The 23400-nt window shown below is 42.4% G+C and overlaps 2 non-coding genes across 2 annotated transcripts; one reads left to right on the top strand and one right to left on the bottom strand.

The window, feature by feature from the left end:
• Positions 1-12328: 12328 nt before the first annotated feature.
• TRNAD-GUC lies at positions 12329-12400 on the bottom strand. Its single transcript has one exon. It is a non-coding gene; the product is annotated as a tRNA-Asp (tRNA).
• An 843-nt stretch (positions 12401-13243) lies between these two features.
• Positions 13244-13315, top strand: TRNAW-CCA. Its single transcript has one exon. It is a non-coding gene; the product is annotated as a tRNA-Trp (tRNA).
• Positions 13316-23400: the final 10085 nt, after the last annotated feature.

The following is a 23400-nucleotide window of genomic DNA, read 5'->3' as shown; positions in this document are numbered from 1 at the left end:
AATACACAACACAATTAAAAAACAAACTATACATAAAATCATCATTAAAACACAAAGCCAGTAAACGTTTAAAGCAAATATAGGTAACTAAATTATATGTCGGGGGTAGGGGGGTTGCTAGCTCATAAGCAGAGTTCTCTGGGCAACTTACAACAAAAATATCAAAATAACATTCATCTTTCTAATGAGAAGATCCCAGTGCCTTTCAGTCTAGAGCTCTTTGTTACAGCTGAGATAAGACCTATTTGGCAGTGTGTGCAAGCACTTTGCACATGTTCAGAGGCATTCAGTTTCCTCATATTTCACAGATTCTCAGCATGGGCCCTGGTGATGAGGCAGATTTGGGGCCAAATCCCATTTCTTGTTTTTTAAATCTCACCCATCAGTTCAAGCAGCACCAGGTGACTGTATCCAACCACCATTTTAATCACCCATGATGACCCATTGAAATGATGCTAGACTTATCTGCCCAGTCCTGTCCTGAGGCCTGCCTCTGCCACCACCAGGTACACCCGGCAGGCCTCTCCACAAAGGAAGTAGCATTCCAAGGGGAGCTTTCTGCAGGGCCCATTCAAACTGGTGCTAGCCTGGATGACTGTAATAGTGGAGCACTGAAAGGAGCAAAGAATGGATACAAATGCATTGTCAGCTGAACTGTGACAGTTCTGCTGTGCTTTGCCAATTTATCTTTGTAACAAGCTTTCTAAAAATTCTCACACAATCATCTCCTCACTAACTTTTACTTCTCACAATGAAAGTTCCCCATGATATTCTTGCGGAGAAGCTGGTAAAATGTGGACCGGATAAGATAACTGTGGACTCATAGCTGGTTGACTGACCAAACAAACCCCGAAAATGCTCACTAATGGTTCCTATTCATCCTGTGAAAAAGTGACAAGTGGAGCGCCATCTTTATTGAGGGGGAGCTCATCCAGTTTGCCGATGGCACCAAACTAGGAGGGGTAGCTAATGCCACAGAAGACAGAGGACCTTAACAGATTGGAGAACTGAGCCAAAACTAACAAAATGAATTTCAATAGGGACAAATGTAAAGTTCTACACTTGTGCAGTGCATTTCATTAAATAGTCATGGCTTCCCCCAGAGAATCCTGGAACTGTGGTTTGTGAAGGGTGCTGAGAGTTGTTAGGAGACCCCATATTTCCCTCACAGAGCTACAGTTTTCAGAGTGGTTTCCCTCTTCCCAGGGAACTCTGGGAATCATAGCTCTGTGAAGACAACAGGGGTCTTCTTACAACTGTATAGTACAGATGACTACCTTGAGGAAAGAACTGACTATATGGCAGTAAATGTCTAATATAATGAGCAGAGAGAGAGAGGCTTTTCGGAATCTGGTTTCTCCAGACCACCGCAGTTGTGAGAATAGATTTTTATGATCTGGCTGAGTTGATTATGTCCCTGCATTATGTCATTGCACCAGCTCCTCTGCCAAGAAAGCTCCTGCAGCTGGAGAGATAGGGGCAAGATTTGCCGTTGGCACATCCATTATTTATCTCGTTCCACAGGAGCTTTGTTCTCAAGTTCTCTGAAATGTCATTGGGACACTTTGTCATGGCTCTCTTCTCTGGCGTGTTTGCAAATCCCTCCTAGCTTGGTGCTGTCTGCAACTTCAAGTGATGTACAATTTAATTATTCCCTTGCAACATTTATGAAGCTATTAAAGCAGGCAGGAGCCAATTAAGGAAGGGAAATACGGTTTAGGAGAATATAGACTGATGCTGTTTCAATGTCATGCTTTGATATTCTCCCTTGGAGGACTGCTGGGAAAATGTGCTATTTGAAAATAACTACAAAAAGACTAGTCGTTTTCACTGCTTCCTGTGGTAATTCTCCAAGAAGGCCTGATTTATGCGGTCCCTGCCCCTAACAGTTAATGTATGTTTATGCTTAATTAGCCCCTGATCAAACTTTTCGACTTTCTTTCCAAATCACATTAAAAGGTAATTGAAAATACTCCTCAGGTTTCACCTTCCTGCTGGTTCCCTCTCCATCTTCCAATGGCTATTTGGTGGGGGGGGGGTTGTTGATGTTTTTTAAACATCTCTTTCCTCCTCAAAACTTTTATTGCTGCTAATTAGGGCTACCTCCACATTGGGAGAAGGTTTTTCAGTTGCTTCAGGCACATGGCATCAGTATTGCCAACATGAGCTTTGCTCCTGTGCCTTTAACATTTCATTGCCATTTGGCTTTAATCCCCCCCTTTTCTCTGTACCATTGCATTCATATATATACACCTGCTGCCAACTGAGAATAACTCCATGTCCTCTATCCTCTCCTAAATTTCTGTTGGTGCTGTTAAAGCCATAGAAGCAGGATAGTTTGTGTGTGTGTGTTGAGTTAAGGGATATCACAAGTGGGAAGTTCTGTTGAACTTAGGTCCTGCTTGTGGACTACCAGTAGGCATCCGATTAGACACTGTGATGATATGATGAGCCTTTGACCTGACCCAACAGGCCTCTTCTTACACATTTATGTGAGCAGCCCTTGCAATGGGCCTTTTCTGCAATGGCTCCCCACTAGTGGGATGCTTTCCCCAGGGAGGCTTGCCTGGTGTCATCATGATATATTTTTAGGTACTAGGCAAAAACTTTCCTCTATTACCTGGCTTTTGGCCTTTAACTACCTGTGGCCTTTTAGAAGTGGGTGGGGTGTTTTTTAAATGCATTCCCCTACTTGATTTTAATTTATCTACGTGGGCAGAGGGGGTTGTTTGGTTGGTTGTAAGTTACTTTGGGTTGCCTCAGGCAAGATAAAGCAACTACCCAATTTAATAAAAATAAAATACAGACCATTCCACACACAAACACATATGCCCATGGCTTGTGCTGGGAATTGTAAGCAATGCATAACCAGCTAGCTACTCCATTGCTGTAATCTGGCCCTGGCTCATACAGAAACTCAGAGCACAGCTTTTTGTTAAAAACACAGGAAAACTCTACACCCAGATGCAACCAGCAACAAATGAATCAACCCAACAACTAGAAGGAAAGCTGCTTATATTCTCTTTGTCAGGTGCAATTCCCCTTCTTGATCTGTAGATGGAGCACCTCTGTCTCTAGCTGGTTGCTAGGCAGATTCCTGGGCAGAAGCATTGTGCTGGAAAGCTGTTGCCGGGGTACAATGCAAAGCTTGGCACCCTTTTTTTGCTGTTGAAGCTGGCATCAGTTCTTTCAAAAGCTTCAGGAAATATTACAGCTTGGAGGGAATTCTGCTGGCTTCCTATAAAGCTCCTTGAAGCCTTCAGCATAACGAAAGTGTACTAGAGCGAGTTGAGTGCACCAGAATGCAATAAATCCTAAAACAGGGGAAAGACCTTTTGTGCAGGACCGCCAAATCAAGTCTAATTGTGCATCCTGAATTTGTCAGTTTGTGACTGAGTCCCACTCAGAAATAGTGGACGCCTAGAAGCGCTGTTTTTGCTTGAGTATTGGGTATACAAGCACTCTTACTCAACAGACTAAATCAAATCAGCATGAAAAGTTGAGTGTCAAAGCCCCCCCCCCCCGCACTGTGCTGCTTTATGTCAGGTGGATTCTGCAACGTGCTCTTGACATAATAATAGTGGATTAGGGGTTCTTTGATTCTGCTTTAGTTTGCGCTTCGATGTTTCCCCAATGTTACCACATTGTTGCTGTATTGGTGATACAACGGAAGCAAGAAAAAACAAACCACAACATTTGTAGTATAAAAGTTACGGGGTTTCAGCAGAAGTTGCAGAATATGCACTGAATGAAAAAGAAGCAGTGTGGCCGCCTTAAAACTTCTGCAGGTACAAGCAATATTGAAAGGGGGGTGCCATATGACTGACCCAACAGCATCTTTTCTCAAACCATCATGAATCTGCCATTAAAAAGGACACCAGAAAGTGCCCAAGATCTTTGGAACCTGACATAAATTCAGAAACACTTGCTATTGGAAAAAACCAAGCTATGTCATTTGTTTATTACTTCCCCTCCCCCTCCCCCAGACATGTCCCAGACTTTATTTACTTCCAGTTAATCACTACTTTTCTTCTTGTTGACATCTTCAGCTGAATCATGTTGATTGATGGAGAATGGCATATAGAAAGGCAAAGAGGACCAAAACATACCGGAATAGAATATTTTCTTCTATTAAAAAGTGAAAGCAGCCAGAACAGCTTCCTGAGCTGCACTAAGTGTTTCTCTGAACAGATGGACATACTATAAAGCAAGCAATGCAGGTAATTAATTTGCATAGTTTTTTATTATTATTATCATCAAAGAGTTAGAACTAAGAATACAATTAAAACATCAAAAACTTCAGGGATTTGATTGCTTAACAGTCCCTTTGCCATTATTCCCTCAAAGAGCTTTAGAGGTAAAGTGCATCTCCAGCCCAATCTTTTTGGCTTCTTCCTCATGCATTAATTCCCCAAATAATATTAGAAGCACAGCTGCTTCCTTTGCTCCCAAGAAAAGCTGCCAGGTGTTGAAAAGAGAGTTGGCAAGCAGGCAATGGTGTGACAATTCCAATTCCTAAGGAGGTTCCCTTATGGAAGGAAGAATGTGATGCTATTCACTTCATCTTGCTGAAAATACACTCTCCTTGGAAGAGAAAAAGAGATGCAGAACTGGGGGCTGGCTGGCCTTTGTTCTCACTTTGGATGCTGCACAAACCTGTTGTTCCCATTTAAAAACAGATCATCTGGACCATCAACCACAGTGTCTATTTCAAGAGATAATGACACAGCCAGCAAGCAGCAATCCTAGATATAGTATCAGCCCAGCAATTGTGATGATGTTTACTTCGCCTAACCTTTTTGAAGAACAGCAGGTGGACATTTTGTATGGAAGAAAACGCATAGCTGGGGTGCTGGCTCCCCCTTCTGGAGTTAAATATATTAGCACGTTTATTCGATCAGGTTGATTGGGGAAAGAGAGGGGGAGGCTGTTTAGTTCAGCCATTTTTCGAGAGAGAGAGAGAGATGAGAGAGAGAGAGAGAGAGAGAGAGAGAGGAGAGAGAGAGGAGAGGAGAGAGAGAGAGAGGAGAGAGAGAGGAGAGAGAGAGAGAGAGAGAGAGAGAGAGAGAGAGGAGAGAGAGAGAGAGAGAAAGAAAGAAAAAAAGAAAGAAAGAAAAAGATTTGCCATTTTCAAAGTTGGCTAAGAAAGAAAGATTCATTAAAATGTATTTCTATCTCAGAATCATAGCTGCCAACTTTTCCCTTTTCTTGCGAGGAATCCTATTCGGAATAAGGGAATTTCCCTTAAAAAGGGGGGGGGGAGTTGACAGCTATGCTCAGAATCCCCCAGCAGTGCACTTGAGCATTTGGAACATTTTCCTCCCCTATCACGTCTTTCAGAGAAACCTGCTGGAGGCAGAACAAAAACTTGCCGGGCTGAGAGCCAAGACCCTTCTCTGTGACTGACATGCTTAGGACTCCCTCAAGGTGCCGAGGGAAAATGCAATTGGAGTTTGATGAACCTGTAAAATTCCTATTGTGTGTGGTATTTCTTCTTTTCAAACACACGTCTTAGATATTGTGAAAAGCGCTTTAATTAATCCATACAAATGTGAATTTAATAATAGCTAATTCTCAAATAATATTTATTTTCATGCTGAATTTAATCTTTAAAAGTGCATATGAAAGCATTTCCCATTTCTGTTTGCATTTGCCAAGTAATGAAGAAAATCTTATTAAATTTAAGTACTATCAGAGGCACCGAAGGGCTATTTCACGCATTATGCAGAGGAACATTTGGGTTTGCTTTCAACTGTCTACTGAACAATACAGCTTATCATGCATCCCTGTTCATAGAATCGTAGAACTGCAGAATTGGAAGGGACCCCAAGGGTCATCTGGCCCAACCCACACCAATGCAGGAATATTAGCCATCCAACCTCTGCTTAAAGGCCTCCAGTGAAGGAGAGTCCACCTTCAGTACTTCTCCATGAAATGTGTGCCTTTATATGACACATAAGCCTGATTTGGGTGTAAAACCTACATATGAACAGGGAGAGCAGGGATAAGCATGCTAAGCTCTTTCTCCCATCCCCCTCCAACTCATGGAAAGTGAAGGTCTGAAGTGGGGAGTCTCCTCTAACTGTGGAAGTTCCCATGAAATTTAGACTCTGCATAATCCTTGAGTAGTGGAGCCTCCCCAGCTCAGACCTTCACACTCCACAAGCAGGCGTGTTTGTGGAGTTTAACATGCTCATCCCCACTTTCCCTGCTCCCACATAGGTTTAACATGTTAGTGGAACACCCCAAACGGGCTTTTATTCTACTACCAGAGGGGTAGTCATGCTGTTGCTGAAAAATTAAGAAAGGGTGTTGTGGCACAACAACAAAAAAGAATGCATCCACACCATACATTTAAATAACATGGCTTCCCCCATAGAATCCAAGGAGCTGTAATTTACCCCTCACAGAGCTACAATTCCCAGCATCCTTAATGAGCCATGGTTCCCAGGATGGGGGGAATCTGTTGTTGTTGTTGTTGTTCAGTAGTGTCCGACTCTTCGTGACCCCATGGACCAGAGCACGCGAGGCACGCCTATCCTTCACTGCCTCTCGCAGTTTGGCCAAACTCATGTTAGTAGCTTCGAGAACACTGTCCAACCATCTCATCCTCTGTCGTCCCCTTCTCCTTGTGCCCTCCATTTTTCCCAACATCAGGGTCTTTTCCAGGGAGTCTTCTCTTCTCATGAGGTGGCCAAAGTACTGGAGCCTCAACTTCAGGATCTGTCCTTCTAGTGAGCACTCAGGGCTGATTTCTTTGAGAATGGATAGGTTTGATCTTCTTGCAGTCCATGGGACTCTCAAGAGTCTCCTCCAGCACCATAATTCAAAAGCATCAATTCTTCGGCGATCAGCCTTCTTGATGGTCCAGCTCTCACTTCCGTACATTACTACTGGGAAAACCATAGCTTTAACTATACGGACCTTTGTCGGCAAGGTGATGTCTTTGCTTTTTAAGATGCTGTCTAGGTTTGTCATTGCTTTTCTCCCAAGAAGCAGGCGTCTTCTAATTTCGTGACTGCTGTCACCATCTGCAGTGATCATGGAACCCAAGAAAGTGAAATCTCTCACTGCCTCCATTTCTTCCCCTTCTATTTGCCCGGAGGTGATGGGACCAGTGGCCATGATCTTAGTTTTTTTGATGTTGAGCTTCAGACCATATTTTGCGCTTTCCTCTTTCACCCTCATTAAAAGGTTCTTTAATTCCTCCTCACTTTCTGCCATCAAGGTAGTATCATCAGCATATCTGAGGTGGTTGATATTTTTTCCGGCAATCTTAATCCCGGTTTGGGATTCATCCAGTCCAGCCTTTCGCATGATGAATTCTGCATACAAGTTAAATAAGCAGGGAGACAATATACAGCCTTGTCGTACTCCTTTCCCAATTTTGAACCAATCAGTTGTTCCATATCCAGTTCTAACTGTAGCTTCTTGTCCCACATAGAGATTTCTCAGGAGACAAATGAGGTGATCCGGCACTCCCATTTCTTTAAGAACTTGCCATAGTTTGCTGTGGTCGACACAGTCAAATAGGTGTGTTTTAAATGTGTTTTAAAAGCAGTGTGGCTACGTTATGGCATAAGCTTTTGTGAATAGTCTTCTTCCCCTGATGAAAGAAGCTTGCATCTGATGAAATAGACTCTAGCCCACAAAAAAGTTTATGCCATAATAGTCTTTAACATGCCACAAGAATCTTCATGGTTCTTGCTTATTTTACTAGCTTAACTTTGAAGAATCTTGAGAACTTTCCCCTGGGCTCACCACAAGCCATGAGATACCTCCTCCCCAAAAAATCCCCTCAGACGTCAGATGTTTTAAAACTACCTCTACACTATGGGGGGGGATAGCTTTGCCAACCACAATTTATTACACAGTTAGATGTTTGGAAATTTCTAAAGCCATCACAAGATTCAGTTTTATTTTCTTCAGGCAGTGTTTTATTATAGTGAATCTCTAAATCCTCTTTCTAGGCACCTCTTGTGTTGTAAAAAAAAACTATTGATGTTTTAAAGCAACAACAAAACAATGAATGTGACAAGCTAGAGCTCCATGTCCTTTTGAAACACCCCTTGAAAAATAGAGATTACCCTGTATTGCCTTGCCTAAGGCCAGTTTGTTATTAACAAGTTTTTTCATAACCACAAGAAGTTAATATGGTAGCTTAGTTAGTGGATGCTACAGAATGCAAAGCATAAAATAATAGCAAATTTTCTTGGTGCTAGCAAATATTTTTATATTTCAAGTTGGGCTACAATATGTCCTAGGGGCCGTGGGAGCTTCGGCCCCCACAGTAAAATATTTGAGGGGGCCAGCCCCACACCACAAGTTGATGGGCATTCCCATTCAAATGTTGTGTGTGCACTGTGTCATGTGATAGATTATGTGGAGTGGGGTTTCGCTAGGTCCCCACAATATTTTATTCAGGTTGGCACCCCTGCTTGCTGTCAATGCTAATAGGAGGGGCTTCAACAAGCAAACACGTGTGGTGCAATAACAGACCCTGCAAGTGTCCCTATTTTCCAGGGACAGTCCCAGATTTACAGAAGCCATTTTGGTTTCTGATTTGATCACGGAATGTCCCGCTTATCCTTAGGATGTCCCTATTTCCATCAAATAAATGTTGGAGGTTATGGAGATATGCAACCCCCGAGGCAAGGAGATCAGTAACTATACAACCTTTAGAAGACATCTGCTGGCAGCCCTGTATAGGGATTTTTAAAAAATGTTTAATGGATGGCATATGAATAATAACATTATTATTATAAAAAAAATTCCTTCCAGTAGCACCTTAGAGACCAACTAAGTTTGTTATTGGTATGCGCTTTCGTGTGCATGCACACTTCTTTAGATACACTTTAGATAAGTTTCCTGCTTGGCAGGGGGTTGGACTGGATGGTCCTTGTGGTCTCTTCCAACTCTATGATTCTATGATTCTCTTTCCAGTCTATTTCTGAAATTCTTTTGTAATAATAGACTGGAAAGAGAAGTTGCTGAATTGCAACTTATTACCAAACTTAAAACCATGGAGAGACCTGGTCTGAACAGAGACATTGGATTCTTATCTCATTATATATGATTAAGCTATTTTTAGCCATCTCACCCCTTGCTTTTTCCTGTAAGACCAATTGCAGTCGTTAACAGTCGTCCACAGGTTTACCACACCTATCAGCCAATCACCCATTCCCAGCACCCTTCTGAGTAATACCCCTCCCCACCCTCTCACTATATATAAGGGTCTGGTGACTTCTGTTTCAGTGTATCTGAAGAAGTGTGCATGCACACGAAAACTCATACCAATAACAAACTTAGTTGGTCTCTAAGGTGCTACTGGAAGGACTTTTTATTTTGTTTCAACTACGACAGACCAACACGGCTACCTACCTGTAACTATTATTATTATTATTATTATTATTATTATTATTATTATTATAGAATAGGATGTCCCTATTTTCATCAGATAAATGTTGTAGGGTATGCAATAAGTCAGTGCATCTGGCAGTTAATCACAAAGTTGGTGGTTCAAGCCCACCCAGGAATGACTGTGGGCAAGATTCCTGCATTGCAGGGGGTTGGACTTAATGACCCTTGGGATCCCATCCAACTCTATAAGTCTACACAACAGAAATCAGTTCCAGTTACACAAGGGCTGCGTTGCTGTAAGGTTTATTGTGGTTGCACCAGCCCTGCCAAAAATGTCCCTTTAGAATGGTCCATTTTCGCTGCTGTTGTTTAGCTCTGAAGGAATCTCCGAGTACCACTAGAGGGAGCGAAGACTGCTGCAAATGCACAGTACTTGAGGGTATTTCAATAAAAGCATACACTGCAAGAATGCCTGAGCCTCTTCCTGCCTGCCCAAAACCCCTATCTGATTATTGTGCAGCCCTACCGTGACCTATTGTGCAGGGCACAAATATATGTGAGGCAGACGCACTACTCAGTCACTAGATAGCTGCTTTTCTGCAGGAGTGGGCCTCTACTCTCCTTTTCTACTCTCCTTTTTTGGTATGCCAGCAGCAGGTGTTTGACCGATGCTGACTCGGCTTGCTTCTCTAATTTCCACGATGAAAAATAATCTGAGCGGAGACACGCCTAGCAGTTCTGCACCATCTCAATCCTTTGCACTCCATGTGATGTGTCTGTCTTTCTCGCCTCAACAGTCTGTGCTAGTTTGGCGTGTTGTTTTGAAACTTCCAGAAAGATGAGGTCTTGATTGGGTTTTTTAAAAATAATAATAATCAGTGCCATATTTACGTATAAGCTAAACAAGCTATTGCATAGGGCCCCACTCTCTTGGGGGCCCAAAAAAATTTTTAAAGGGAAAAAACCTGGTTGTAAAAAACAAATAAAATAAAACATACATACAGCAACAGTGGCAAATGGCTTTAGGTACCTATTAGGTCCATAAATTACCATATAGTATATAATCAACAAAAAAGCAACAATTTGTTGTTGACAAAGGACAGCTGGACATATAAAGGGCCCAATTACATTCAGTAGCTTAGGGCCTCATCAAACGTAAATCCAGCCCTGATAATAATAAAGTATTTAGGTCTCAAGCCCTTTTGACCTCAACAACAATGTTGAAACTCAAACTGTTCTCTCCCTGGAGCAGGTGCTATTACTGTAGCATTAGCATTGGATCATTCTTTGCAATGTGTCGTCACAATTTATACATGTTTAAGTTGCCTATGGGTGGCTTACATAGGCTGTGCACAGAGCAGTGAGGTTAAAAAGCACAGACGTGTAGACAGAAATGTTACATTTAGGGTTTCTGTACAACAGCTTGGGATAGGTTCAAGCAGACACAGTGAATCCTATCCATGTTGACTCAGAAATAAGCCCCACTGAACTAAATAAGGTTTACTCACGGGTAAATAGGATTAGGGTTGAAGTTTTGCTTCCTTACCCCATGCCGGCTTCTATAAATAATATAAGCACTTTTTTTGGTCAATGAAGGTCGGCGGTTCAAATCCCTGCCACGGGGTGAGCTCCCGTTGCTCAGTCCCAGCTCCTGCCCACCTAGCAGTTAGAAAGCACGTCAAAGTGCAAGTAGATAAATAGGGACCGCTCCAGTGGGAAGGTAAACGGCGTTTCCGTGCGCTGCTCTGGTTCACCAGAAGCGGCTTTGTCATGCTGGCCACATGACCCGATAGCTGTCTGCAGACAAACGCCGGCTCCCTCGACCTATAGAGCGAGATGAGCGCCGCAACCCCAGAGTCGGACACAACTGGACCTGATGGTCAGGGGTCCCTTTACCTTTACCTTTACTTTTAAATAGAAATAGCAAAACAGATCTGTTGATTGATGTAGTGGAGCAGATAGAATGAACAGAAATTGACGAGAAGCGGGGTAAAATTTTAAGAGTGTTTGCTGCAATTGCTGGTTTGTTTCTCACAATAACCAGAGATGTAGATGTTCTTCCTGAGGAATAAATACAGTAGTTGCTTTTTTGTTATGAAACTTTAAGAAGGCAAGCTCCACCCAGCAATCGAGGTCTTGTGTTACAGCCTCCAATTATTTGGGGTTTCTAGGAAGAGGGATGCAGGGTGTGTGGGTTAAACCACAGAGCCTAGGGCTTGCTGATCAGAAGGTTGGCTGTTTGAATCCCCGCGACGGGGTCGGTCCCAGCTCCTGCCCACCTAGCAGTTCGAAAGCATGTCAAAGTGCAAGTAGATAAATAGGTACCACTCTGGTGGGAAGGTAAACGGCATTTCCATGCACTGCTCTGGTTCACCAGAAGCACTTTGTCATGCTGGCCGCATGACCCAGAAGCTGGCCCCCTCAGCCATTAACGCGAGATGAGCGCCGCAACCCCAGAGTCGGACACGACTGGACCTAATGGTCAGGGGTCCCTTTACCTTTACCTAGGAAGAGTCTTGGAAACTTATTCCTGATGGGGAAGGAGAAGAAGTAATGAGGGAGCATTTAACTTTGATGCTTCACTTTGTTATTCTTACTAACGAGCATCAGTGCCAGGACTACCCAACATATTTGCGTGATAAAACACGCTTGATTGTTGGGTTTCCTCATAAACGTTCATTAGGATCAATTCTATGCCACTTCCCCACAAAATTTACACCAAAATATGGCTCAAAATATTCAGAAAATGAACAGTAAAACAGCATAATAGCGGTTTCTATCTCTGCCTGTCAAGTCAGAGACCACAATTCAGTTTCCTCTTTGGGATATGGCATAGACTTCTCCCGCCCTTTTAATTGGATTCTTCTTTTATTTTATTTTTAAAAGAAATCTAGTCCAGCTCTTTAGCATTTGTATTATTTGTTAAAGCAAACATCAAAGCAAAAAAAACACCAAAACATTATTGCCTCTCCCCGTCGGGGAATCGAACCCCGGTCTCCCGCGTGACAGGCGGGGATACTTACCACTATACTAACGAGGAGCTGCTTGGAAAGCTGTCTTCTTTAGACTTCATGTAGCTGCAGTTATATCATGACGTTCACCGTATCGCGTCGCGAAGAGATAAGAGGTCCCGGGAAAGAAAAGGGAGCTGCGTCGGCCCATAAGAGCCAAGTTAGAGAAAACTCGAAAGCTTTCTTCCATACAGGATTTGTGACATTTTAGTTGACCTTGATAAACGTGGATATAGGAGGGGAGAAAGGCTTGGCTATGAGGGAGTATCGGGGTGGGAGATGACGGCGGAGGGGAGAAAGGAGGCAAAAGAACAAGACGGGAAAGTACGTTGCAATGAGGGGATACTGTATTGACATGAACTCCTGTCAGGGGCAGCCCCACAACCAGGGGCGTGGCCAGGATTTATTTGCGGGGGGAGGCATTCTGTGTGGGGAGGGGTTATTTATTTACTTGATGGGGGACAGCGGCCCCATGGACGTAGGCAACGGGGGACAGGAAGGGGCAGCTGCCCCCCTCAAAAAATCAATTAAATTCAATACATAACAAACTGAGCTTCTCTACCGCCCCCCCTCAAAGGTCTTCCCCCGCTCCACAAAAATGCTGGCTTCGCCCCTGCCCTCAAACTCACGCTCCCTCACACTCTCAGAAGACTGGAGCTTTCCCCGCCTGGGGAACCAGCAGTCGCTTAGCAGAGATTCAAGTGCAATTATTAGCTTTAGATCGAAATATCTCTTTTTCACCTGCCAGACTCTTACGTTTCCCGCGCTCCCCCGCCCGCTTTCTTTCCCAACCGCTGTATATTTTTGAATCGGCTATCTTTCAGCTGTTGTGCTCAGCGAGTTCTGCAGCCCTGCCTGCCACAAACCACCAGGACCTCGTGGCGCAACGGTAGCGCGTCTGACTCCAGATCAGAAGGCTGCGTGTTCGAATCACGTCGGGGTCAAAGGTTTTTTCTTTTTTTAAAAAAAATATATTTCCTTGTAACTGCCAAACACCTGTAATATAGAAAGTGCTTCTTGTGCTAGATGCTGCTATTGTTTAAGTGGTGAATGTAGCCAGGTGCCTGTATGAGCATTCCATGCATACACCCCAGCTCTTGTAGCTGCTGCTCTTTGTGAATGGAAAAGTGACACTTGCATTTATTTGTGCAGACCTCATCTTGCCTGATGGGTGGGCCAGCCCTGTAAGTAACCCTATAAGGAACTGCACTTGTGAATGGTCTACTTTCACAAGCAGTTTAACTTCAGAAGTAAGGATGCATGCAGTATCTCCTTCTGTAACTAGAAAAACCACACGGTGCATTTTTTTTGCTATCGAAGTAACTTCTGCAATCCTTTATGTGACTACTTCAGATACAAATTTATGCAGAGAAAAACAAACATGGTGTTATGAGTTGAGGGCAAGAGTAGGCTGTATGCCTCAGTCCTTTCTAATTCCTGGTGCCTCTAGTGTGGGCCAGTAAGATAACAAAGGAAGTGGTTCTGTGGCGGAAAACAAATGGGTGGGCTGCCCCTGCCTAAATTTGCTGATTGTTCAAAAACAAAGGCCAGAGTTTAGTTGTTTATGTGATATAGAAGCTGGACACAAGTGGCAGGCTGAAGCCTGTGAAGGAAAGACATGTTTGATTTCTGCTTAAATCCAAGACTGCAGCTATGGGATAAGCAAGACCCTCTTGAGCTGTTGATGCTGTGAACTGTCCATCATACGCTCAGGTTGCATATACGTGTAAACAAGCCATATATCATAAAGACACCACAGTCTCCACTGTGCTGTCCAAGGAAACTGAACCCCAAGTATGCCTGGAACCTCTGGAATCTCGTACCACTCACAGACTGGGGTGGCATGCAACACTGGTGTAAGAAGTGGGATTTGTGTTTCCTGGAGGAGGACCTATGAGTGAAGTGTGCCTGGATCAAGATGGAAGAAACAACACTCCTTCAGGTTGATGCTCCAGCAGAAACTCCAGCAACAGATTGAGCAGTGTGGGCAAATGATCCAGCAGCAGAGCCAGTGCTTTGACAAAATTAAGCAGCTGCAAGAAGAGTGTGTGAGAATCCTCCTGGGGGAGAAAAGTGTGACTCCATGCAAAGTGAGAGCCCTGGCCTGACCATATATGCTACAGGGGGTTGAAAATGACCCGAAGCCTGGCTGCAAGGCACCCAGATGAAAGGGGTGGCTGAAGAGATCCAGAGTGTGGATGGGCAGTGATGGGCTGGGACTGTGAAGAGATTCAGTCAGTAGCTGAAGGCCAAGGGGAAGAAGACAACACCTCCGAGAAACATGAGCTGGCTGGAGCTGAGGGGCTGCTTCTGATTATTTCTCCACTCCTGGATAGGCACCTGGAACCCTCTGGAATCTAACACCACTCAGAGATTGGTACGGCATTGCAAACAATAATATTTCAAAATGTAACATCAACAGGAACTTTAGTGCTTTATCAGAAAGTGCTGAAATGTGTATGCAATGAGAACAGAAAAATGATGGGCAAAGGAAAGGTTGAGTAGCCCATTGCTTCCTGTTCATATTCCCTCTATCCAAAGCTGCCCTTTAAATTTACTGGCTTCTATGGCAAACCTGTTACACACATTGCATGTAAAGGCAGTTAGGGCTATGAAGACTGATGAGATGTTATTTTTAAAATCTACTGCTATCCATTAGCGAAAGATGCTTTATAGGGCTCTCGAGTTTGATGGAACCTTTTATGAGGCAAAATGACTATTTGCACAAAAACTATTTTTGTACACTTTCCACCAATTTATCTGATCCCTCCTTCTGTGCCTGTTAGATCAACCCCCAACCTCTGATGGATGATTAGAAAGGATTGGGTCCGGCATCACTTTTTGCTGCACCTGTGTTCCAGTATCCATACTCAGCAGAGTTACATCTCAGCGCAGGCTCCTTCCTTGGAAGTGTCTTTGGGATTGAAGGTACACACAGTAGGTAATAAACACTCATGGACATCATAAAGATTCAGTCAAGTGTAGAGGTTTACTTGACAGGCATAAAAACATATTGGTAGCAAATATATACTGTACAGACATTCACCACTGCCGTGGTCAAGGCATACTTAGAGTCCAAGACTCTCTCTCTCTCTGCTTTTCTCACTGCAAGAGACTCACAACAAGTTACAATAATTTACACAATATCATTGCTATCAGTACTTCCTGTCATACCACCAGTGCCTCATTTACATATAAACTATAGCTTAGGGCCCCACTCTCGGGGGGGGGGGGCAACATTTTCACTATTAATATACTTCTTAATTGTATTTCAGTTCAACAATTACTTTGATAAAATACGTATTTTGTGCAAATGGCTTTTGATTCCTATTAGGTCCATAAGTTACCATATAGCATATATTAAACACCAAAAACAGCAACAATTTGTTGTTGACAAAGGACAGCTGAACATATAAAGGGCCTCATTACCTTCAGTAGCTTAGGGCCTCATCAAACCTAAATCCAGCCCTGCATACTGCTCGTGCTCATAGTTACAGTTCCCACAGAAAATGTCCTTGCATAGACAAAACAGTCTCAGCCTTCTGCTGCTGCTTCTCTGTTCTCTGTTTCTGAAACAAATGATTCTCACACACTGAGAGAGAATATCCAACATTGCCTATGAAATTGAAGGGTGTAAGCTATCCATTCATTGCATTTTCATGCTGGGGGGAAACTGCACCTACTGAGTTTTTCCTAACATTCATTTTATAAAATGCCAAGAACTTCTGTCAAGAAAAAGTTATCATTTATAATGTATAATCCATGCTTTCACAACATATCCAGCTGAGTGAACCTATATAGAGGTAGAATCCACGTACTCCATGCTCAGTGCAATGTCTGCATAGAACCTAAACATATACAGATTGCTTGCTTTGAAAAGGGTCATACTCCTCTTGAACGAGCAGGTTCATAGTCTGACTGTGCTCCTGGATCTACCACTGTCACTACAGGCCCAGGCAACCTTAGTGGCTAGGAGTGCCTTTTAACAGCTTTGTCTGAAAGGAAGCTACAGCCATTTCTGGGCTGCAATAGCTTGACAACAGTTGTCCATGCATTGGTAACCTCTAGACTGGATACTACAACACAATCAAAGTGGGGCTGCCCTTGAGGTTGTCCTAGAAACTGCAGCTAGTGCTAAATGTGGCAGCTCAGAATATTGCCATCATATTACTCTGCTGTTGAAAAAATTGTCCTGGCTGCCAATTAGCTACTGGGCTAACTTCAAGGTGCTGGTACTGGTTTATGAAGCATTATACAACTTCAAACCAGGATACCTAAGATATCACCTTATTCCTTATATTCTCAGCCAATCACTGCACTCCTGCATATACTATCTTATAAAGACATCTGTTTCACACAATTTTGGAATAGGGTTGTTGTTGTTGTTCAGTCGTTCAGTCGTGTCCGACTCTTCATGACCCCATGGACCAGAGCACGCCAGGCACGCCTATCCTTCACTGCCTCTCGCAGTTTGGCCAAACTCATGTTAGTAGCTTCGAGAACCCTGTCCAACCATCTCATCCTCTGTCGTCCCCTTCTCCTTGTGCCCTCCATCTTTCCCAACATCAGGGTCTTTTCTAGGGGGTCTTCTCTTCTCATGAGGTGGCCAAAGTACTGGAGCCTCAACTGCAGGATCTGTCCTTCTAGTGAGCACTCAGGGCTGATTTCTTTAAGAATGGATAGGTTTGATCTTCTTGCAGTCCATGGGACTCTTTAAGAGTCTCCTCCAGCACCACAATTCGTAGAGAGCGTCGTAGAGAGCACCTATTTGTAACTCCCTCCCATTACATATCAGACTGGTGCCATCTTTATTGTCTTTCTGTTTTAAGACTTTCCTCCTCCAACAAGCCATCTAAGTGGAGATCCTAGTTGGTATCTACTGCATTTGACATTGTTTTATATGTTTTCTTGTTTTATATATAGGCAATTGTTCTCTATATATTCTTATTGTGCAGAATTGCTTTGAGATGCTTAATAGAAAGTGTGTGTGTAGGCCTCTATTTCCAGGATATGAAAGTTATCCTCACTCCATAGGGTTTCTGCTCATGCAGAGAATGATTCCAGGTTTTACCGGTAGGAGGCTCCTGCAACAGGAGCTGCAGCGGTGGTTGCTGCTGCCACCCACTCCAGCAACAATAATGATGGCAGTGGGCCCTGGTGGGGCCATTAGGCTTTGGCACATGCCCAAGTGTGCTGCATGCCAGGCCTGGTGTCAGCCTTAGAAAGCCCTATTACATTTTTTATCTGAAACAAAAATGAACCTAATCTAATGTTAATAAACATTTGGAAAGCTGGAGTGAAACACTAATTGAAATTACTCTTCTTCTTTTAAATGTATTTTTTATTAAAGATTTCTTGGTTTACAAAAGTATGTGCAGTGTCTCTTTTTTCAAGTTACATTTTCTACAGATCAGACCCCACCCCCGCTCACCATGTCCCCCTCCATCTCTTGAAATTACTCTTCTGATCTGCTTCACAATCTGTATTCTCTTTAAGTAGAATACAGGCAATCCATTTCAAAGCAGGAATGTACAAGGCAGTATTTAATAATAAAAAACAGCCATGCATTTGTGTTCCTTTTGCTAAGCTGGACTAGAACCATAAAAAAAATCAAGGAGTGTTTATGGGAGGTTATTTGGACTTGTATAAGTTCCACTTATATGCTATAAAAATGTAAGAAAAGTCCTGTTAAATCAGACTAAAGGCCTCTCTGGTCTAGCATTCTGCTCTCAAAATGGCTAACCAGATGCCCATGGGAAGCTTACAAGTAGGACATGAGCTCAACAGCACTCTAATATGTCTTTTTTGTGGGGAACTCTCTTTAAAAAAAAAGCTTGTATAATTGTGTCCCTTGTTTAACACTGAATACATTTTTAAACAGAATTTGTTTGAAGGCTCACTAATAAAGTGATTGTGCTTTTTCTTTTTTTGTACACAGACACAAGCTTTTATGCATCAAATTTGGGTAAGTACCAGATGATTTTTCACTGGCAGCAAAGATCCTAATTATCCTTTTCTAATTAAAAGGTTTGTGGGAGCATTAGCAAAGAAGAGAGATGACTAGCAATTAATGAATGGCTGACAGCACATGCAAGAACTCTGAAAAAGACACTGAACACACCATGAAGTTTCTCTACCACATTGTTCATTTTGCTAGTGCACAGGAGGGAAGTACTTCACTTAAAACCAACATTTTAAAGAGAATGCTTAGCAAATTGCCAGCATCGCAAGCTTTTTACATTTTGAATTTTCTAAAATATGTAATAATTTCAGGTAAATTGGGAAAATGCATTAGCATTTCTCTATATCTATTCTGCCTCAATAGGAATCTTTTCGTCTGATGAAAAAAATAAAACATGGGAGATCTCTTCAGGGCCTGGGCCAATCTTCCTTCTCAGCTGGCTCCCACATTGTCTTCCCAACCAACACAAACATCTATTGGCCTGTTGTTAAGTTCCAGTCATGGATGTCTGCAGGCAGGGTAAGGAGGAGCACTTCCCATCACCCAGATGGGAATCTCCAGATTCCGAGCGTTACCATTTTAAGATAAAGTTCCTAGGACCTGAGAAATATATGAGGCAGAAAGTGCAGACCTCACTTGTTTTCTGATAAACTAGCCTGATGGCGCCTTTCAGTGCTTTTAGCTAATGAATGAAATCATAGCAAATATTTGATACAATGGAAAACAAACATGGGCAATTAGACAAAGAGAAGGCTAGAATGAAACACCTGCTGTTTAGACTCAAAGAGATGGAGGTTTTGGGCTTGTTTTCAAGCCTTTTCTGCTAGTTTTTCCTGGTGGACTGCTGTCCCACAGAAAACAATTCAGATAGCTCAGATATAAGTGTACATGTGATTTGAGAGAGGCATGTTAAGCCAAAAATAAATGGTAACAGCAAAGACAGGAGTTCATGATCTTTCTGAGATCTTATTTTATAGGGGGAAATGTGATTTCCTCCCTCCCTGGTGTTTGCAAACGTTTTATTCTGCCATTGCCATTGCATGTTAAATCCATACATTATGCCCATCCTGCAAGGGATTGGGCTGTGGCTGAGACCATGCATTATACTCCTTCAAAGTAAACCGGCATCATTAAACCCATTTTGCTGGTGAGAGAGGATTAGAGTAATGTATGTAGTCCAGTATTGTTATCCTTGAACATTGATGGCTTTTGTTTTTAGAGAAATGCAGTGTGTGGCAGGGTTGTAAAGTTGATTATATAGCAGTAGTGCAGTTAAGGGCTGGAGGAGGATGAAGGCTTCATCAGTGAGTGAAAAGGTATTTGTTTGCTTGTTTTATTAGATTTCTTACCCATCCCTGGGTGAGTTACAATAATAAAATACACAATTATAAAACAAATAAAACAGTTACAACCATAAAACAAGGAAAGTGCCAAACAGTTCCATGTATAAAACAATTAAAAACAAGTCCATATATAAAACAATACCAACATTTAAAACAAGTCCATATAAAAGAACATGTTATCTGGACCAGTCTATTGTAGACAGACAGCAAATCTACTCATTGAGAACCAATGAAGGGGTAGACCAAAAATAAGTTTCTCAGAAACCAGGTCTACCGAGACCTCACCACCGTTCAGTCATCATATACACCAGAAATGGTAATCTGTCCTATGATCCTTCTCCTATGCACCTATGCATGCATGTGTGAATGTATACATATGAGAAGTGGTACACAGTCTCAGAAGTCAGAGTAATGTAACTCTTCTTAGTCTTTCTCCACAGTAGCAGTGTTAGGTTTTATGATGCTGAAAGGCAGGGTATCTCCTACTCTCCCATATTGTTTTCCATTGCATATCACAGTATAGTTTGCAGTTGATACCTTATTCACGTTTGTGTGAGAGAAAAAGTGTATGTGAAACGACAGCCTGGTGTTTATACCCATCACCCTTGACAGCCATGAAGATAATATTCTGCAATTACTGTACTGTATTGTGGTTTGTAATGTTCTACATAGCAATTAGTGTACTCCATGTTGCACAATGGTCTGCTTGTGCAAGATGTCCCATAACTAAGCTTGTTTGTCTACTAAGTCAACCATAAATGTACAAACCATGTTTATTCTTTTCTAAAATATTTAAAACAGGAAGTCTTCTAGTTACAGGAGTTGCACAGGAACTAGTAACACAGGATGTCTTATAGAAGGCCCTGTAACACAGGAAGTCCTAGTGTAATACAAGAAATATTACAAGAGGCCCTGTTGTCTCACTTTCAAGAGAGGTCTGGTTGTTGGAAATGTGGAATGGGGTCTTTTCTGGGCAGTACCTGGTTGTGGAATTTCTTCCCAAAGGAGGTGAAAGTATCAGGGATGCAGGTGGCGTTGTGGTCTAAAACACTGAGCCTCTTGGGCTTGCTGATCAGAAGGTTGGTGGTTTGAATTCCCAACTGGGTGAGCTCAGGGTCCCAGCTCCTGCCAACTTAGCAGTTCAAAAGTACACCAGTGCAAGCAGAAAGGTAAACTGTGTTTCATGCTGGCCACATGACCTGGAAAGTTGTCTTGTTTGTGGACAAACGCCGGCTCCCTCAGCCTGAAAGCAGCATGAGCGTCGCAACTCCATAGTCGCCTTTGACTGGACTTAACCTTTCAGGGGTCCTTTACCTTTACCTTTTTGCCTGGTTGTGGAATTTCTTCCCAAAGGAGGTGAAAGTATCAGTGGACAATGAAAACATTCTTACTTCACAAGGCTTTTAGTGGTTTTTAATACAGTATTCAATTGAAGGTTTTATTACTGTTGCTTTTGAGGCTTTTTTTGTTACATTGTGATTTTCGTTACTTTATGTGAATGGCTTTGTGGGTCCTTATTACAGATTAAATAATTTACAGTATAATCCTATGCATTCCCCCCCCCCAAAAGTACATCTCACTATGTTCAGTGAGGCTTCTGCTCAAGAAAGTTGGCACTGCAAACCCCATCATCTCTGACCACTGGCTATGCTGACTGAGGCTACTGGGAGTTCTAGTTTAATATCTGGAGGGACACAGGTTAGCGACTCCTGGTGTATAATATTGCATTTAGATATAAAATTATATTGAGGTTGCACCAAGTAGATAGAAGAGGGTATAGAAAAAAAATTAAGTATTATTTGAATTTGTATTGCATAGTTATTACTTAAATGTTTAAAATAGTTGTTTTTATGGATAATTTTCTTATTTTACTCTTTGTAAGCTGCTTTGAGGTTGTTGGGTTTTTTCTTTTCTCTTTTTACAATCAAGTGGTATATAATAATGGAAAAAAATGTTTTGCGCTAATCCTGAAAATACTTAAAACAAAATAAAAAATAAAAAATTCCTTCCAGTAGCACCTTAGAGACCAACTAAGTTTGTTCTTGGTATGAGCTTTCGTGTGCATGCACACTTCTTCAGATACACGGAAACATAAGTCACCAGACCCTTATACTGTATATAGTGAGAGAGTGGGGAGGGGTATTACTCAGAAGGATGGTGGGAATGGGTGATTGGCTGATAGGTGTGGAAAACAAACTTAGTTGGTCTCTAAGGTGCTACTGGAAGGAATTTTTTTGTTTTTAGTTTTTTTTTTTACTATGGCAGACCAACACGGCTACCTACCTGTAACTGAAAATACTTATTAGTGAATGATCTAGATCAAAACACTTTCCTTAATGTGAAGGTGCAATGAACTTTTTGGTAAGCTGAGATTCAGAAGTTATCAATATTTATTTTAATGAAATTGTAAACAAAATGTTAATTTCTTATCGCCTAAGTTTTATGCTTAGAAATGATAATTTGTATCTTGTTTAATGTTTATTTAGGTCAGCCTCTCCCAGCTTAATGCCCTCCAGATGTTTTGGACTACAATTCTCACATCATCCTTGACCATTGGCCATGGCTGCCTGAAGGGAGCATGATGGGAGTTACAACACATGAATTGATAGAAATTTCCATTCTTAAACATATAACTTAGGGAATAAGAAATTAAAATTCTGTTTAGATTGCAATAAAAGAAACACTGATAACTTCCAAACCTCAGATTACCTAAAAGTCAATTGTGCCTTCATATTAAGGAACTGTTTTGATCTCCCCTTCTCACATTCCTACAAGTTTAGAAATTCTGGCACAGTATTGCACGAATACTTTTGGCTTCTTCTTTCAACATACTTCACATTTTTAGGCGCACATTCAGCAGTTCCTCTCCCCCAACAGTTGAAATACTTAATACACAGTTCTATAAACCCTGTTTTAAGAATGTTTGCTCAGACGTTAGTCTCAATTCTAGTGTGGCTTCTCCTATATGTGTGCATAGAATTGTACTCTTAATGTAACCATTTGTTATATATTCTTGGAATCAAGCTAGATTTTAGCTTGGTGTTTCTGGTATCTGCTCTCTCATACATCCTGGATGTTGGTTTACATTATGGATGTTTGCTCGGTATTATTTTATTAATACTATTGCTACAAGTTTGTCATGGCCTTTGGCTAGAACATGGGTTGGCAAACTAAGGGCCATGGTCCGGATCAGGCCCAATTGCCTTCTGGATCTGGCCCATGGATGGTCCGCAATTGCCATGTGGCTCACCAGCCCGTGTATTCTTTCCTTCTTGCTCCCTCCCTCCTCCTGGCTTCTCCCCGCCCTGCCTAGAGGAGGAAGGGGCTAGGCTTTGTTGGTGCCAGCAGCAGCAGCAGCAGCGCTCGAGTGGCTACCATTTTAAGCAACCCCTCTCCGGAGCCCTTTCACGCACTGCTCATTGTCCCTCCGCTGCTGCCGGCCCCTGCCACTCGCAAGACACAGGTGAACAACCACCAGGGCTCGTGGTGCTCTTGCATCATCCCCCTTGCAAAAAAATAGTCCCCCCCCAAGGTCTGAGTGAAAGTGGACCGGCCCCCTGCTGAAAAGGTTTGCTGACCCCTAGGCTAGAACAATAAATTTATGAACAGAAGATAGTATGAAGAAACTGGTGGGATGCTTTGTGTTACTAACATGTTGTTGTTGTTCAGTCGTGTCTGACTCTTCGTGACCCCATGGACCAGAGCACGCCAGGCACCCCTATCC

This window comes from Lacerta agilis, chromosome 10 (assembly GCF_009819535.1).
Source record: "Lacerta agilis isolate rLacAgi1 chromosome 10, rLacAgi1.pri, whole genome shotgun sequence".
In the NCBI taxonomy this organism is placed as follows: Eukaryota; Metazoa; Chordata; class Lepidosauria; order Squamata; family Lacertidae; genus Lacerta; species Lacerta agilis.
The sequence above is the reverse complement of the archived record's forward strand: the minus strand, read 5'-3'. Positions and strand labels throughout refer to the sequence as shown.